We start from the raw sequence: 18,608 nt of genomic DNA on the forward strand, positions 1-18,608 counted from the left end.
CCAAGCCTGAACAAGAAGAGATGGTACCTAAACACTGTAGAAGAATCTATGCATTACTGGACAATAAACAAAGAAATAACTACCTCTTCTCTACTCATTATCCTAAATCCTCATCAGTAAGTCATTATAACTCTTATAGACCCATGAATTATAATAAATTTTTCAACTAAGCTGTTGCTATAGACAAGGACACCACAAAAATATTTGTCCAGGGCCCTACATACCCTAGATGCGGCCCTGCTACTATTTATCTATATATCATTCTTGGCTCCTCTCCTTTTTTTTTTCTCATACCATATGTACTAGTTTGCCTAAGATAGTCCCAGATTGTACCTGTCCTGGCATAATTATTAAAAGTGCTCCCTTTTCTTCTCAAAAGGATCCCACTTTGATAAAATCACAAGTCTTTCCAATTATACCATCAGCTAGTCTTAAAGGCCTTATGTTTAAAAAAAAGAAAAAAGAATTCCTATTTGACCACTCCCCACCATCTTTCAATGCACTTTTATAATAGCATACAAACTGTTCTCCTTGCTTCTATTTTTGTCCCCCTGCACCCCCCCCCCACACACACACATCCACAATTTCTTCTCTACAAATGCTGTCAGGGTGATTTTCTTAAAATGTAAATCGGCATATGTCACTCTGCTAAATAAATAAATAAATACAAATAAACAGAACAAAGCTCTACAATTGCTTCCTATCACACACAGAATAAAATTAAAAAACTGGAATACTTGACCCCCAATTTGTCTGATGGCTCCCACCTTCTCCTCACCGTTCAGGTATGCACTCAGAAACCACATCCTCAGAGAGCCCTTCCCTGACTGCCCCCATCTAAATAGTGTCCTTCCAACCCTGTCACCCTTTAGTTCAAAATTTTCTGTTTTCTCCATAACACTTAACATTACTGAAGTTGTGCTATATCTTGTATGATGATTTTATTTTATTCTAGTCTGTCCCCCCACCATTAGAATGTAAGCTTAATGAGGGCAGGGACTATCTTTTTCACGATTGTGATTACAGTACCAAGAAAAATGTCCAGAACACAGCACTCAGTAAATATTTACTGAACAGGTTAGAGTAACTGCTTTATGCTGTCTCGTGAAAGATGTATATTTACAGAGCTATGGAAACAAAGTGGAGAAGCAACAAATTCCAAAGGCCATGATCAAATGCAACCTGTATGTGGATTCTAGATTAATGTTCCTGAAACACAAGTATACTCCTATCACTCCACTATTCAAAAATCTTTAGCATCTTTATATTATAGATAAATTCCAAACTCACTAGTCGAGCATTCAAAGTTATCTTTGGTCTGCCCCTATTTAATTCTCTCCAACTCCATGTTTTCATCTCTGATTTGTGTACTCCACTTAAAAATTTTCAGTTTCATTCTCATATTTTATCATCCTTCTAGAATGTCTTCATCCATCTCTTGCCTTCCCCACAAACTTCTTTCCACATATATAGTCCTAATTTGTCCCTCGAGGTGAGGGTCAAGCTTCCTGCTGCTCTACTGTGTGTTCACAGATATTTCCAGAGCTTCCTCAGCCTTCTCAGCAAGCGTGGTTTCTTATCATCTGCATCATTCATCTGGTATTTGGCAATTTTTTGTGTGAACTGTTACTTTTTACGTCTCATGAGATTTCTGCTCAACTAAATATAGAATAATTGGGAAACAAATACTTACATCCTTTGTGTCATAGAATTGAGGCTATAATAAATACCCAACAAGTTATTACTGATTGACTGATAAGTAAACACATGTACCATATGTAAATGGTGCTCTCTCTGACTCATATTATACTGGGGAATAAGTTCATCTGCTGAGGGCTGTCTTTGAGTCACGCTGACGTAAATCTTAATTGGTTTAAGAAGAATGAAATTCAATTGGAAAGATACATTTCTTGAAATGAAGAGACTGAGACACAAAAGGACTCTTTTCTCAAATAAAAAATATAAATACATAATATTAGGATTTGGGATTATTATCATTAGGATAAATGACAGAAAAAATGGAAGAACATTCCTTCTCAGACCTTTTTCCCAAAAGACAGGAATAAAACTATGAACTTTTCTGGAAAGTTGTTCACCAGGCTATAAAATCTCACTTATAAATTCTCTTTTTTTCCTGTCTTTAATTTTTGAAGTAAGTTTAAAACATCAAGATATTGGTCCTCAGTCAACAACAACAAAAAAACCATTCCTTGACTCTGCATGCTTGTTGAACTCTGACGACGACATGAAGAACTCCTTTGAATTTTTGTGTTTCCATACCAAGAGCTCCTGCAATAGCTCTAGAGTCCTGTGAGCAGCTTCCTCAGAAGGAGAGCAGATGTGGCATTCATATGTTTCCCTGATGTTCATTTTCTTGAACTTGATTTCATTTACTCTTTTAACTCTTTTTTAAAGAATAGTGTTCTTGGCTTAAAATATTAGTTTTATTTGCATAAATTTGTACAACAAGGCATTACCTCAAAATATGTATAACAAAATCAAGTAAATTTATTAGTCAACCTACAGTAATTGGGTTCAGGTTCAACATGGATGGTGTTACATATATAAAATGCCTACAATTTTAAAATTAATCACAACCTTGATCAAGAAGAGGTAAGAAATTGCTGGAGAGCACTGCTTAATATCCTATGAAAGAGCCCATAGATTTATTTTGGTTTTACTAAATAACTCTATGGGAAACTGGCTGGCTCCTTATTTTCCGCACTACCAAAAGTGAGCACAGTTCAAACTTTACCCCTTCTGTGAAGTCATTTTATTAATCTTGGCATCCTTAGAACCGAGCATTGTTTCTACAGCACAGGCAGATGACCACTTTTCTTTTTCATTTGAATTATTCAGTTTCCCTTTCTCTAGCCCATAAACCAGTTTTTTGTTGTTCTTTTTATATTTTGTTTTTGCTCTAAGTGTGGTCTACTGATCTCCATCAGAATTGTCTGTAGAGTCTAGACCAAAGTTACTGAGTCAGTTTCTGAAGATGGAATCTACAACTCTGAATTTTTAACAAGCTTCCTGAATCATTCTCATTCACGTGAAATTTTGAGACCCAGTCCTACACACACATCATATAACAGACACATTTCTTACTCAGAAAAATAAACTAAGCAGATGTTAGAAAGGAGGATTTTTCTATTCGTCTTTTTATCAGTCTACCAAAAGGAATGATTGTTCACCCAGGGGAGACCTGTTTACTAGGTGGATGATGGAAAATGGTAATACCTTTTACACAATCTGCTTTGCATTTGCCATTCATTGACAAGTGTGTCTTATGAGGAATCAGGACCCCTCATGTTCTCTGTAATCCTCCCACATTCCCATCTGGAAATGTAACATATTTAAGCCACATGAGTCCTTCCATCTTCAAGAGCCCCACCATTTGGAGATGATTGAAAATACACAAAGAAGAAAGTTCTAGAATGTCAAATATTTTAAAGTTGTAGAAATTAATAAGTACTAAATATCACATTTTAACCAAATCTATGCACTAAATACATTATAGGGCAAAGACCTCCTACTCTCTTCATACTATAAGAAATTTCTCAAGTATAGTTGTCCTTATCGCTGCTTTTTTCTTCCCCCACAGCTTTTCTTATAGGCATTTTCTGCCCTAGTGCTAAAATGGTCTATGGAAAAGCTGGTTAAAAAGGCCTATCTCAATAAGTAATTCTCATGCAGACAGATGTTGTGCTGGTTTTCTGCTTGCTTTGCTGTCAGTCATTAAAGTATCTGGAATTGCTAGGAGGCTAATCAGCAATTTTTTGACAAATGTCAAGTAATTAAATGATTATAGCTCTAGCTAACTTTTCAAAAAAAATTAATAAAGCCCCTGTCAAGTAGCTGAACTCAGGCAGCCTTCTTTCTTAACTGCCCAGAAGTGTTTCTAATAATGTGAAAGCTTTTGCTGAGAGAAAAGCTCTTAATGATAAAATGTATAATGCACTAACAAGTACCCTCTAAATTAGAAAACAGAAAACATTAAAAGAAGTATACTACCAAAGACTTGGGGCCAGAGAGAAATCAGTAGGCTATTTGATCAATTTTTTCTGAGAAAAAAAAAAAGTCCTTTGTATTCAAAACCTGTACCCATGTTTGTCCCTTTGTGCTCTTTGAGTTGGTTTTCCAGTGATAGTGATCAGTTCGTATTAATTTATGCACTCTCTCTCACTTGTTTCCCATCACTGTCAGTACAGGGCTTTATGTGCCACTACTAAGATAATAGAAGTGAGTTTGAGCATAAAGCAATGACTGCTTGCATTCCATCCGACCATTATCATCACCATCATCATCGATTATGTAAAGATAAGTAGCAACAGCATTAAATATGTTGTTGAAAAATACAGTTTCTGTTACTGAATAATAGCAATAACAACAAAAAATACTGACCCTCATTTAATCCTCATTTCAACTCTATGAGTGATATTATCTCCATTTTAAAGAGAAAATCTAAAGCACAGAAAAGTTACCTGTGTTGCCTAAGGTCATTTATGATGTGGTAAGTATCAGAGCCAGGATTCAAAACAGGCAGGCTAGCTTCAGAGCACACACTCTTCACCACTGTGTTATGATGCTATCAAGAAAAATAAATCAGTTCATGTAGATATGGACTCCAGGCTTCATTATCAGTGCTCTAAACAACTGAGCTTACCAGTCATAGGTAAATCTTGCATAACAATTTAGATGCATACCCAAAGGTCCTCATAAAATTAAAGCGAATAATTTTTACCTAACAAAAAATATTCCCTGGAGAAAATAGGTATATCTCATCGTAGGCATAATTTATAAGATTAACATAAGAGAAATACTAAATGAGCATTCTATTAGTCAGAATTAGCTGTAATGCAGTAATACTTTGGAGATTCAGGATCGACTCTATACTTGAGGACTTTAGGCTTTTTTCTGTCCACAATACACTGAGTTACTCAACCTCTTTTTGGAAAGTACTGAGGACAGAATTTGAGCATATTAATTAGGTGAACAGAATTTTTAAGGTATAAATATATTTATATAATTTTAAATTAGAAAAAATATATTTTTAAAATGTTATGCAAGCACTCATATATACATAAATTAATCCCTATATATTGCTCAAGATAATGACAGAAAAGATTGTTAACTATAAATGTTAAATATACTTTGGGGGGTAAAATAAAGTTCAAGGGTATAAAAGTAAACTTATGAATTATACTAGGTAAGCATTATCTGTCAGACAAGGAAATCGGGAGAAAATGATGATGAAGGGCTCCATGGATAAATAAGGAAGACAGGGCACCTGGGTGGCTCAGATGGTTAAGCGTCTGCCTTCGGCTCAGGTCATGATCCCGGGGTCCTGGGATCGAGTCCCACATCGGGCTCCCTGCTCAGCGGGGAGCCTACTTCTCCCTCTGCTTCTCTCTCTCTGTCTCTTATGAATAAATAAATAAAATCTTTAAAAAAAAAATTAAAAAATAAATAAATAAATAAGGAAGACAGGACTGCCATCCCAGAGGGACAGCCCCAAAGTTGGAGCTAATGATCCAGTCTTCTGGTTAATGACTGTGATCACAACGACACCCCAATTCACACACAAAACTCTGAACAAATCTTTCCAAAGTGAAGGAACTTCATAGATATCTTTGACTGCAAGGAATATACCTTAGGTATACCTTAGTCATTAAACTTTGCATCACCTTACTTTCCTCATCTGTAAAATGGAAAGGCTAAAACTGCCTGCCTTTGAGAATGGTGGTGAGAGAGACAATGCATGGATAGGCCTAAGCATAGTGTGTGACACATGGTAAGATTTTTTTAAAATGTTATCCCTTAACTAGAGTTATGAACCCAAAGAGCTGGAATTTTACTATTATTTGAGGGATGTCCCTTCTTTAATCTGCAGAAGTAAGCCAAACAGTAAAGGAGACATTATATATCCTTTTTTCTTGCCTTTCTATCTCTTTTGTATTCTCTAAGTACAGAAAGATAAGATGAAAAGTAATAAATACTATTTTTCAAAGATATCATTGCTTTTCTTCTCACTTAGTCCCTAAAGAACTTTGGGCCAAAACAGTCTACAATAAGAAAAGTTAAGAAACTTTAATTAGGATCTTGAAATTCCCTTTATAAAAATGTCACTATTACTCCTTTGGTGTCAGCAAATATTTATTAAAGGTTTACAAGGCCCCAGGCACTGTTAGGGCACAAACACAGGGAAAAACCAGAAATCTTTCTCCTTAAGATACTCAAAACTGAATGAGGAGACAGACCCAGGAACAATTACAATATCCCAAAATAATTACTTTATTGGAGGATTTTACAAAGGATTTCCTAGACAAAGAATTGCCCATGTCTGTTTAGAAAAATTAAGGAAGGCTCACAGTAGTAGGTGCTTTCCAGGCACTCAGGAAATTTCAGAGAGAACAAGAATATTCGAGGCACAGAGGTTGAAACCATAAGTGTAAGAATTATAAACATGATTGGAGGGAAGGAGAGACAGAATAGGAGTCCAAACAGACTAGTAGGAATGTGCTCACAAAGGGATTTCATATCATAAAAAGGAGTAGAGAAAGTGGATATCAGATGTATGTTTTAGAAAAACTAATTTTAATGACATAGTGATTGACTGAAGTGGGTTGATAGAAGATGCAGGGATATCAAGGAGAAGATTATGTGAGAGTCCAAGCATCTAAACAAGGACTGAAAGAGTCGGAATAGAGTGGAGAAGAGGCCTAGTATTTAATAGAATGAATAAATGGGATCTGTTGATTGATGGATATTAGAAATGAGAAGGAGTGCCAGTAGTGATGGCTCCATGATGAGGAATGCCAGAGGGATCCATGTGTATGAGTCTGGGTTTAATGAAGAGACAGAATTCATGCAGTAATTTGAATAGAGAAAGTTTACTACACGGAATCATTAACTAAAACAGGGGGTAACCTACAAAAAGGAAAACAGAACTTATAAGCTACAAAAATGGCCGATTTGGGGGCGCCTGGGTGGCTCAGTTGGTTAAGCGACTGCCTTCGGCTCAGGTCATGATCCTGGAGTCCCGGGATCGAGTCACACATCGGGCTCCCTGCTCAGTGGGGAGCCTGCTTCTGCCTCTGACCCTCCCCCCTCTCATGCTCTCTGTCTCTCATTCTCTCTGTCTCAAATAAATAAATAAAATCTTTAAAAAAAAATGGCCGATTTGGGAGCAGTCACTACCTCTTTTTCGTTCAGGTGAAACATCTGAGGAAGCAGTAAGTTTGAAAGAGGCCCCTGTGATCCACCAAGGTCAAATTCCAGAAATTGATGAGCAGCCATGGCCCAGCCCAGCAATTACCAAGTATTTTGCTCAAATGTCACACCCAGCAGCACACACTAGGACTTCAATCTCTGAGGTGGTGGAGGAAGCTATCTATGGGGAGAGGCTACACTGCTAAATTCACTGGAAAGCTCCTCCTGGGGTGCTGAGGAAAGCTGCCCATGGGGAAGTCTTGCTGGAGCCTATCAAGGGGAAGAAGCGATGAAAGAGAAATTCCTTCTACCTGAAGTGTACTTCAACACTCTGTCAAGATAGCTAGCAAAAGAGAAATGCTTACAGGGTCCAGCTTTATTATCACAGAGAAGGCAATGAAGAGTGGATTTGGAGCTGAGAAGCAATAAATTGAGAACTGGCACAGTATGTGCAAGGAGAAGGTGAATTCTATTATGAAAATTTTGAGTTTGAGGTGCCTTTGGGGACACCCATATGGGATAATGAGTCTCGAAATCTAAAGAGAGGTTTGAGTAGAGGTACAGATTTTTAAGAATTTTCAAAAGATTTGTGGCAGATAGAGCCTTGGGCGTGGATGAAATTGTTCAAAGAAAATGAGTTCTTGAAAAGAAAAGATGTCAAGGACAAAGGGAAACAGCACATGCCAAAAGGAGACAGAGGAAAAAGAGCCCACAAAAGAAACCAGAAATTAAATCACAAAACAGTAGATTTATGGTTAAAAAATATGAGGAGGAAGTGTTGACCAACGTATAGTGCTAGGTAAAAGAAAACCAGAAAATGTTCACTAGATTTAAATTTTTAATTAAAATTTAAAACTTAGTGAAAAAACTTTCAATATAAGGGTGATAGTCAAAGTCAAATTACATGGATCCAGATATGAACAAGTGAGGAAATAGAGACAGAAAACAGATTTTTTTTTCTTTAGGGTGGTAACTAAAAGGGGACAAAGTGTCAGTGGAGAAGGGTTTTCTTAGTTTGTTTGCTTGCTTGCTTTGGAGGGTGGGAGTTGGGGCTGAGGGACAGAGAGAGAAAAAAGTGGTGTGAAAGACACTTGAGCATGTGAAAAAAAAAAAAATGAAAATCCAGACACAGGAAAGAAAGGAGATAACTGATGAAGTAAATATTGGAGGAGGCAGCACACAGATTAAGGAATCAGAATGAGATAGAAGTGGAGACACCTCCTTCTAAAGAACATTTATTTGCCAATTAGTAAACAGAAATAGATGGTGGAATTTCCACCCACCCTAAACTTATGATATTACCCAACTCAGAAACAAAAGATTCCTTGAATTTGGGAGGTTGAAGGGAACTCAGAACAATGTTCTCAAAATGGTAGTCCACAAACCATTAACATCAGAATGGGATGAGGAAAGCCCTTTTAATGAGGATTCCTTAGGAGCTACATTAAAAACAAGAAGGAGCCTACCTCAGGCCCTTTGGTGCCTCCCTGTTATAGGATCTGTCACTGTGCTACCATGATTCATTTACATGTCTGTTTCTTCTGCTAGACTTTGAAATCCTCAAGACAGGTGTGGATCTGACTCACATTTATACTTTTAGTGACCAGCCAAGCACAATCAGTGTGGAATAGGTAAAGAAATGAATAAATCAACCCAAGCCTCAAACAACAGCAACAACAACAAAACAAAACAAAAAAATAGGGAGAGCCCAGAAAGCAGCACTGAGTCTTCCTCAACCAAAGCAGATCCCCCTGTGCTGACTTATGCAGCTCTCTCTTCCTATTTCATTCAAAGGGGAGTCCTCATATAACACCATTTGAAAGCAAGCTTTAGCACAACCCATTCTTTTTCCAGATGAGGAACCTAGGGAATTGAGAAGACAAGTGACTAGTCCAAAATGCCAGGGCTACTCTGTCTCTAGAACATAGGCCTCGGTTCATTATTAATAATAAACCAGTTAATTTATCAATTCCCCCAAACTTAAACATTTATACTATTTGCAATTAATCCAAATAATGTTGACCTCAACCTCACCCTTTGCTCAGCATGGTATCCTACACCTTTATTCAAGAAAAATCAAGAAACCATCTATCTGTGGCTTCTTATGTGTTTGCTTAGCAGAAATGCATTGAGAGGTAGCTATTCTAATAAACTCTGAAACTCATAAACAAGAAAGAACCTCAAGAAACTGACTGAATGCACTGTGTTCTGCCACATCAATGTCCTATTTGAGCCAGATGATTTGCTATTTCTCTTGTAATAAAAAGAAAGTCCATAACTGCCCTTGGGAAATAATCCTGTGTTTTCTCACTTTTGCTATAAGCAATCAAATGAAACAAAATAAAAACTTCCACGCTCTAACTTCAGGATTTAGGGAGAGAACCATCAAAATTACGTTAGGAAAATTTTTTAAAAAATACATTCCCTTGCTCTAACCAAGATAATCCTGATAAATTATTATTAACCCAGGCAGTTTATATACAAAGAAAGAAAGAAGTGAAAACTAAATGAATGTTAAACATATATACCAAGCCAAAAGTCAGAATAACAAGGCTAAAGTACATGTACTAATATCAGATAAGTGAGACTTTGAAGCAAAGAGTATTATCAGAGATAATAAAAATAATAAAGGAAGATACAAAAATCATAAACATATGTAAACCTAAAATTGCAGAATTAAAGGGAGAAATACAGAATTCTACAATCAAATTTTGAGATGTTAACACCCATCCCCATCTCAGCAATTGATAAAACAGCTAGATACAAACTCAATAAAAACATAAGTGATCTGAAAAACACCAAGAACCACCATTACATAATTTATGTTAACAGAATCAGCAAATGCAGAATATATATTATTTTCAAGTGTACATGTACATGATACATTCACCAAGATAGAGCACAGAACCATAAAATAGTTCTCAATAAATTAAAAAAAGATTGAAATCTGACAGAGCATGTTCTCTGACCACAACAGAATAAATGTGGAGATTAACAACAATGAAAAACATAAATATTATTTCAATATTTATAAGACCTTGGGATAAGCAAAAGTTTCTTAGAACACAAAGAATTCAAACCATAACAAAATTGATAAATTGGGCTTTTTCAAAATTAAAACCTTTCATTCTTCAAAAGACACCATTAAGAGAAGGAAAAGGTAAAATGTCAACTGGGAGAAAAATTTTGTGACACATACATAAGACAAAGGACTTGGATCCAGAATACTGGATCCAGAATATCTAAAGAACTTTTCTAATTCAATAATAAGAAAAAAAAACAATTTAAAAAGTAGACAAAAGATGTGAACAGACACTTCAGAAAAGAAGATATATGAATAAAGCACATGAAAAGATGCTCAACATCACTAATCACTAGGGAAATGCAATCTGAAACTACAGTAAGATACAAAGTACATATCAATTAGAGTGACTAAATTTTTTAAAATAAAAATAATCTTGCCAAGTCTTGGCAAGATATAGAACAACTGGAATTCTCACACAGTGCTGGTGGGGATATAGAATAGTACAGCCACTTTGGAAAACAATTTGGCAGTTTTAAAAAATTTAGAAGTTACTTTCCATACAATCTAGCCATTCTACTGCTCGGTATTTATACAAGAGAATCCAAGACATAAAAGCTTGCACATGAATGCTCACAACAAACAGCTTTATCTTTAACAGAAACTAGAAACAACCCAAATGTCCATTAACAGGTGAATGGATAAATAAATTGTGATATATTCATACAGTGGAACACTAAGTCATTGATATACACAACTACATGGCTGGACATCAAAATTACTATGTGAAAGAAGCCGAGAGAGAGAGAGAGAGGAAGAGAGAGAGAGAGTATACACTTTATGATTGAATTCATGTAAATTTCTAGATGCAAAATGCTTTGTATCAAGATTTTAGTGATGATTTCATGGGGACAACCATATGTTGAAATTGATCCAATACACATTTTAAACATATATTTAAACATATTTTATTGTACTGATTCATACCTCAATAAAGATATAAGAAATTTAAAAAATAATCCAGCATTGGGAGAGAGTGGGCTGACTACAGAAGAAATAAGATTAGCCAGAGGTTGATAATTATTGAAGTTAGGAAATAGGTGTAAGTACAGGGAATTCATTAGAGTAATATCTTTACTTCTGCATTTGCTTGAAATTTTGCTTAAACAAATGTTTCAAAATCTCTGAATAAAGCCTATTAAAAATGCAGTTTTGATTCCTTGTAAAACCTGTAGAGAGAAGTTAATTTTCTGGCCGTAGTAGTTGCTTAGCATTCTAGCCTCCATTTTGCTGACCATACTACAACATGGCTTATATATGTTAATTAATATTTTGTTATGATTTTGTAAATAAATCAGTCCAAAGCTCAGTGACACTGGGGGAGGGAGGGTTGTGATCAAGAATTATCTTTGGAGATTATTTGTGATTATAAATTAGGGTTATTAAGAAAAGAAAATCCAAAACTTGGAAATAAGCAAATGGATGACCATATTTTCTTTCAATGTCATGGTGGAACTTGTCTAAAAAACATAGCCAGGATTTATTTAATTCTCTAGGGTATGTATCTTTGTTTGACTTACTATTTACTACTGATTAGAATATTTTATAATTCGGTGGAGGGATATTAACTTGTAGAGAACTTACAATGATGCAAATGGTTCTTGTCCAATAACAATAAAGTTTGTCTAGTCGAGATTTTAATCTGCTAAAGATGCAAATGATTCCTGCCTAGTTAAAAAAGAAAAAGATAACCCCAAATATTACACTTTCTTTTTTTTTAATTTTTTTAAATTATGTTCAGTTAGCCAGCATATAGAACATCATTAGTTGTTTTTTTTTTTTAAGATTTTATTTATTTATTTGAGACAGAGAGAATGAGAGACAGAGAGCATGAGAGGGAGGAGGGTCAGAGGGAGAAGCAGACTCCCTGCCGAGCAGGGAGCCCGATGCGGGACTCGATCCCAGGACTCCAGGATCATGACCTGAGCCGAAGGCAGTCGCTTAACCAACTGAGCCACCCAGGCGCCCAGTACATCATTAGTTTTTGATGTAATATTCAACAATTCATTAGTTGCCTATAACACCCAGTGCTCATCATCACACGTATTACACTTTTTCTTCAGGACATCCCCTGGGTTTGTACTTAATTTGGCAATACTTTACTCAGTGTTCATTCTTTCAGTGACTACAAATATTTTTCTCTACTGTATTCCCCTGAATCAGATTTACCATACCTTTGGCGTTCTTATTAAAAAGTTAGATATGATAGCCAAGATATGGAAACAACCCAAGTGTTCACCTATGGATGACTGGATAAAGAAAATGCAGTGTGTGTGTGTACATACAATGGAATAAAAAAACAAAATGAGACCTTACCATTTGTGACAACATGGATGGAACCTTGAGGGCATTATGCTAAGTGAAACAAGTCCAACAGAGAAAGACAAATCCCATAGATCTCACCTATATGTAGAATCTAAAAAAAAAAAAAAAAAAGCTTCATAAGTAACAAGAGCAGATTGGTGATTGCCAGCAGCATGGTTGGGGGGATAGGGACATGAAAGGATGAAAGGGGTCAAAAGGTACAAACTTCCAGTTATAAAATAAATACATCATGGGAATTTTTTAAAAGTTAAATCTTTATGTGCTCATTTCTACAAAATAGTCTAAAAATGCCCAAATCCTGCCTTGTATCAGGCACATTATCTCTCCATAAAAATCTTATAGAGATAGAAGCAAAGGGGACACTATTATTTTTGGCTCATCTTGTGCCTGAAACTCAAGTGCAGAACCCTATAGTAAATTGGACTTAAGGCCTAAGGAAAATCTTCTTCCTTCACCTAACCCAAATCTCAATTTTATTATTAGGCAGCTACGCCAGCTCTTACAAATGAAGAGAGTAAGGTGGCCAAACTTGCCTTTTGAATCAGCTTGCCACCTGGAAAAAAGGAGAAGAAAGGGCCACACTCATGGGTGACCTTTTAGCAAATACTTACTCTTTGGTAAATGTGGCTTAATCAGGATTCTGAAATCTGTGAAATTAACCACAATGTGGTAGCAAGAAGGATGAGAAGCAGCAGCAACGGGGCTTGAGTTAGCTAATCCCCTAGATACCTAACACTGAGTAGCTAGACTGAGGGGACCAAGTCCTGGGAAAGGTTACAATCCAGTTGGACAGGCCAGACTTTCTGCTTCTGTAAAGCCGAAGAGCTGTCCGTACAGAAGTTCTAGGTTACAGGAATGCAAGGTTACTGTGGCCTGGGGTGTTCAGACTGAAATGTGATGGATGGAATGTAAGGGGCTTTTGGGTGTTTTCTTTGTTTTTCTCTCCTTCTTAGTTTTGGGAAAGAAGTAAATGCAGGAATTTATAAAATAACTCTGGAGAGAGCAAAGGTACAGGGTTTCTCCTGGGCTACCAATTCTAGTTCCCAAGAGTGTAGATATAAGAATAACGGTGTTAATACACATTACATGTATATTTGAATAAAATATGAAAAGGCAATGAATGGGGAGGGGACAGCAGGCAGGAGGACCAGAGGCAGAAGACTGAGTTCTAACACACACTGACAGCACCATGCAATCCCTGGGAGAGCGGAAGGCCTCGCCCCCAGCAGTCAGGCCCTCTCTCCGTAAGCACGCCCTCAGAGCACTGATGATGGATGGCTCTCTGGACATTCCAGTGCTTGAAGTTTAGCAAATCTGAACAGCCCTCTAGACATCAACAGTAACTCCCCAGATACTCATGTTTATCTTCTTCTAAAACAAATTGGACTGGAAGAATGAAAATAAAAGGAGATGTCGTGGAGGATGTGTTTTGGTTGGGGAGGAGAAAAAGACAGGGGTTTGAAGCCCAGACGAAGCAAACGCTTAAGCTCGATATTTTGTGCAGGGCCCAGAACCAGCAGGGAAAAGCCTGGAAGCCAGCCCTGGCCCAGCCCACTAGCTGTCTTGGATGAGCCATCGAACCACCTTGCTCTTCCTCCCGTATCTGTCAAATGAGTGGATTAAATCAAGAGAATTACCTCCTAGTTTCCTTCCAACTCTAAGGTGTTGAATACTAAATATTATGAGTACCAGAAATTAAATTTAACAATAGATGGAAAGAATAGGAAAGGAGTTAGGGTTTAATTTTACCTAAATAAATCAGCAACCATCGCTGGATCCACCTCTTCTGAAAACCTTTAAGTTCTCTACTTTCTGAATAGAAACCAAGCTATAGGAGAGAATGGGGCTGACAATCACAGTCACAATGCCGGGGAAGAAATGGCGGGGGGCGCGGGGAGCCCAACTCAACACGTGGTCATTGTTTTATTAATGAGATGCTGCCTCCTGCAGAACAAAATCAACACAGCGCTTGAGAGGAAACGTCTCCTCGGGGCAAACCGGCATAACTGTTCTGTTCTAATAGCCTGGCTTTTCGGAGTTGTTGTTTGTTGGTTGGTTGCTGCTTTGTTTTGTCTTATTTAGGGTGGTGGAAAGAAAATAGGATATAAAGGTAAAATTTTCTAAAGTTTGCCAGCATCTTCCTGGAAATGTTTCCTGACTAAACTCAAGTCCCGCCGGAGCTTGTATTTAGTTCCCTTCACACGCTCTCCTCTCGGGAGCCTGGTTTTCTTCTCTGTGCTTGGTGCCACCTGGTTTGCAGCTGAACAAAGAACAATCCTCTCCATTTTGCATTAGTCTTGCTTGAAGAGTTCATAAGAAAACAGTGATACCAAATGTGGCAGGCTCTTGAGAAAGTATAATTACACAGAAACAAATAGGGTATGTGTTAGCCTAAATATGTCTGGAGTGATTTATTATTTTTGTTACAGTTCAATAAGTTTTTGTCTTTGATGTGGAGGTTTTCATTGAGGAAAACGTATGGTAAGTTCTGACAGTAAAATAAGCATTGTAAGAGCATAGACTCTGGAGCCAGGCTGCCTGGGTTTGAAACCAGCCCTTACTAGTTATGTGGCGTGGGTTAATTTGCTTCACCTCTCTGTGCTTCCATTTCCTCAGCTATCAAGTAGAGGTAACAGTGAAACTTGTCTCCCAAGTATCGCGGGAATTTGTCTTTGTAATGCCCTTAGAATAACAGCTGGCTCACAGTCAATGCTACATACGTACTTATTAGTTCGAACAAGTATTTGTTAAATAAATAAGCTGGGGGAGGAGGAGGATCTGACTCCTTCCTTTCTCATCTACTTTCCCTTTCATAACCACCATCCATGTCTCTCTCCTGCATCTTTCTATTCTGTAACAATTAATTATCTTTTTCCTATCCTTTTCTCAGATGTGCTCTTTCTTGCGCTTCCAACATTATAGAGAAAATAAGAATCAAAGAATCGTAGGGCAGGAAAGTATGTCTACTAGGTTTAGTCCTTTCATCTACAAGGAAAAGGAACTGAGACCCAGAGAGATTAATTACAGGTCTAGGGTCAAACAGCTAATGAAGGGTCACTTCTTACCAGACATTTAAAAAGCTCCTTGTCCTCTAAAGCACAGTATTTCTGATACTGAGCTTCCCCATTACTTCCACCTCTCTAGACCCCTACCCTCCTTCTCCTCCTCCTCTTCCTTTTTTTTTTCCTTCTTTCTCTCTCGCCCTCAACCACACCTCACTCCAGTGGAGGGCTGGAAACTGAGTAACTTGCTCAAGTCTGTTCTTAATGACCTTTCTTATCTGCTTGCTTGAATTCCCTTTTGCTGGCATAAATAACATGCCCATAGTTCTGAAACAAAACCCAGGCTAGGATTAGAATTTTTTACCTTTTTTAAAAAAAGAAGTGATATATGAACAAGTTAAGAAAACACAAAACTTCAATCACAGGTGATTTTGCATTTAAATAATTAACTTTCTTTAAAAGAATGAAGGTACCTGAAATTGGTATTATTCTGGAGTTCAAATGTACAGGTATACACCACATACAATTGAAATGACACACATATTCAAGCCTCTGGAATCTTACTGGTTTCCATGCTGTGTTCTTTCAATCCTCTGGCCACTAGTAACTCAGCCACCAAGATATATACATCAACATAATTATTTATCATCATTTATTGAGTAACTACTATCTGCAAAGAATCTGGTGACACATTAAACAAACAAACAAAAGAGCCTAAGAGTGTAGTTTATACTTTAGTGGGATAAACAGAAAAACCGGCAATTAAGTAAGTTTAAGTGTTAAAATGGAGTAAAACACATAAAAGTATCGGTCAACAGAGCCTCAGTCAAGAGTTAAATGTACAAAAGAAGACAGTCTAATCCAGTCAGGTTGGGTGACATATAAGTAATTAATAAACAAATATGCATAATTACCAGTGAGATCACTGCTGCGAAGAAGATGATCAGGGTGCCATCATAGATGAGAAAAGGGAACCAGGGGAGGCTCATTTATTTGGCATATCTAGGAAGGTTTCTCTAAAGAAGTGGCCTGAGTTCACTGAAACCTGAAGACCAAGTTGAGTAAAAAGTGACCCAGGCAGAAGAATAGCATGAATGGAGTCCTGATTGAGTAGAGAGCTCAGTGCTACTGTGCTGAGGGCTAAATGCGGGCCAGCTGTGCCTACTGGTTGTGAGCAACAAGAGATGGTGCAAGATGAGCCTGGCAGTAGAGACAGGAGCTGGAGCCTGCAGAGCCTCAAAGCAGTGTTAAGGGTCTGTATTTTATCCGAAGCAATGAGGAACTCTTGAAAGATGAAAAACAAGGACATTGCATGATCCTATTTGCATTTTAAATAAATCACTATGATTACTGGTGTGGAGAATGGATTGCAGGGGGATATGGGTAGAAAGAGGGAGACCAATTAGGAAATTCTTCCAGTGGTACATGGAGGGATAATAATGGCTTAGACTAAAATAAGACAGTAAAGACATAGGAGAAAGTCAATCAATTCAAGACATGTTTTGGGGTCGAATACATAAATAGTTTATTGTGATAAATTGGAGGAGGGGGATGTTAGTTATGAAGGACACTTCCAAGTTTTTGGCCTAAATTTTCTTTCTTAATTTCACTCAGTATTTTTTTTTTCCTTTTCTTCATTCTCTGGTCATCTTTCTTATGCCCCTGGTACACTACAGAAAGAAGCAAGATAATAGAACCAGGCTATGCTCTTAAAGTTTGCAAGCTGTAGGACTTTACATTGGATTAAATTGTGGACCAGCTCTATAAATATGTTTTCATTATGATTTGAGATTGTCCAGGATTTGCCAAGCTATTTCCTAGTACCCGCATCTTAAATTCTACCAGTAGAATATCCATTTGGCCCTATATAGCATTCTATCTCTTAGAATTTTCCAGGCAAAATGCAAATATTCTAGGCAAGGTCAATGCTATATGTCTTTCACTCACCTTAGAAACAAATATTTTAGGAGAGAGCTGAGAGGAAGTCCTTCCCTGAGTTATATCATAAGGTTGGGAAATGTGAAAGAAAAAGAGGAAGGGCACTAAAAAGGGAAATGAAGGATACCAACTTTTAGCTTTTTCAGAGTTTGGCTGATGACCAACGTTGGATGCTACTTACTGATTAGAATGTCATTTTCTGGGGATTTGCATACATGCATATTCAGGTAGATAATCAGTTGAAGCAAATAAGAAAGGTACATCTAGTATATATTAGAACACAGTTAACAGTTGAGAAGAAACCACGCTGTGCTTACAAACATGACTGCAGAATATTGTGTGATGTTCTTTTCTCCACGCATTAAAAAAAAAAAAAAAAAAGATCAAGAATGAAACTAATTATGCTGGAAAAGCACATCCAGTCAGAACTTTGGGGGAAAAAAAAGGTGTTTGGAGCAATTAAAAGCAAAGACTTGACAGCAAAAAAAAAAAAAAAAAAAAAAAAATCATTGTAAGTTGAGAGAGATTCACCAAGGAGAGAGATCCAAGAAAAATCAGTACAAAATTAATTGTGAAGTTAGATTTTGACTCTTTATGTAAATAAAAAGATTATACAGTAAAAATAATTACTACAGTAACAAACTTGAAAACTTAGAAGCAATTATATTAAGAATTTAAATAAAAGTTCAGTTATTTCATTCATTTATTCATAATTCAAAAACCATTTACTGAAATTCTACTGCATAGATATGAGACATTTTTATTCATTTGCTCCTTCACTGAATCTTTTCAGCAACTGTTTACTAAGAACCTACCACTCCCTGTGGATGCAGAAGTAAACAAGACTGAGAAAGTGCCTGTCCTCATTAGAGCTTACATTCTAGTGGCAGAAACAGACAATAAACATGTCATCAAATAAATAGGTAAGAAAGTTCAATAGAGTGGTAATGGGATGGAGTATCACTAGGTAAAAGAACAGAGGAGTTAAGGAGTACTGCAGCTAGGGTCAGTGAAGGTCACTTAGAGGACGTAATATTTAAACTGAGATGTGA

Source organism: Mirounga angustirostris, unplaced genomic scaffold (genome assembly GCF_029215605.1).
Source record: "Mirounga angustirostris isolate CCGP_5_RB_7025 unplaced genomic scaffold, mMirAng1.0.hap1 SCAF_5, whole genome shotgun sequence".
Taxonomy (NCBI): domain Eukaryota; kingdom Metazoa; phylum Chordata; class Mammalia; order Carnivora; family Phocidae; genus Mirounga; species Mirounga angustirostris.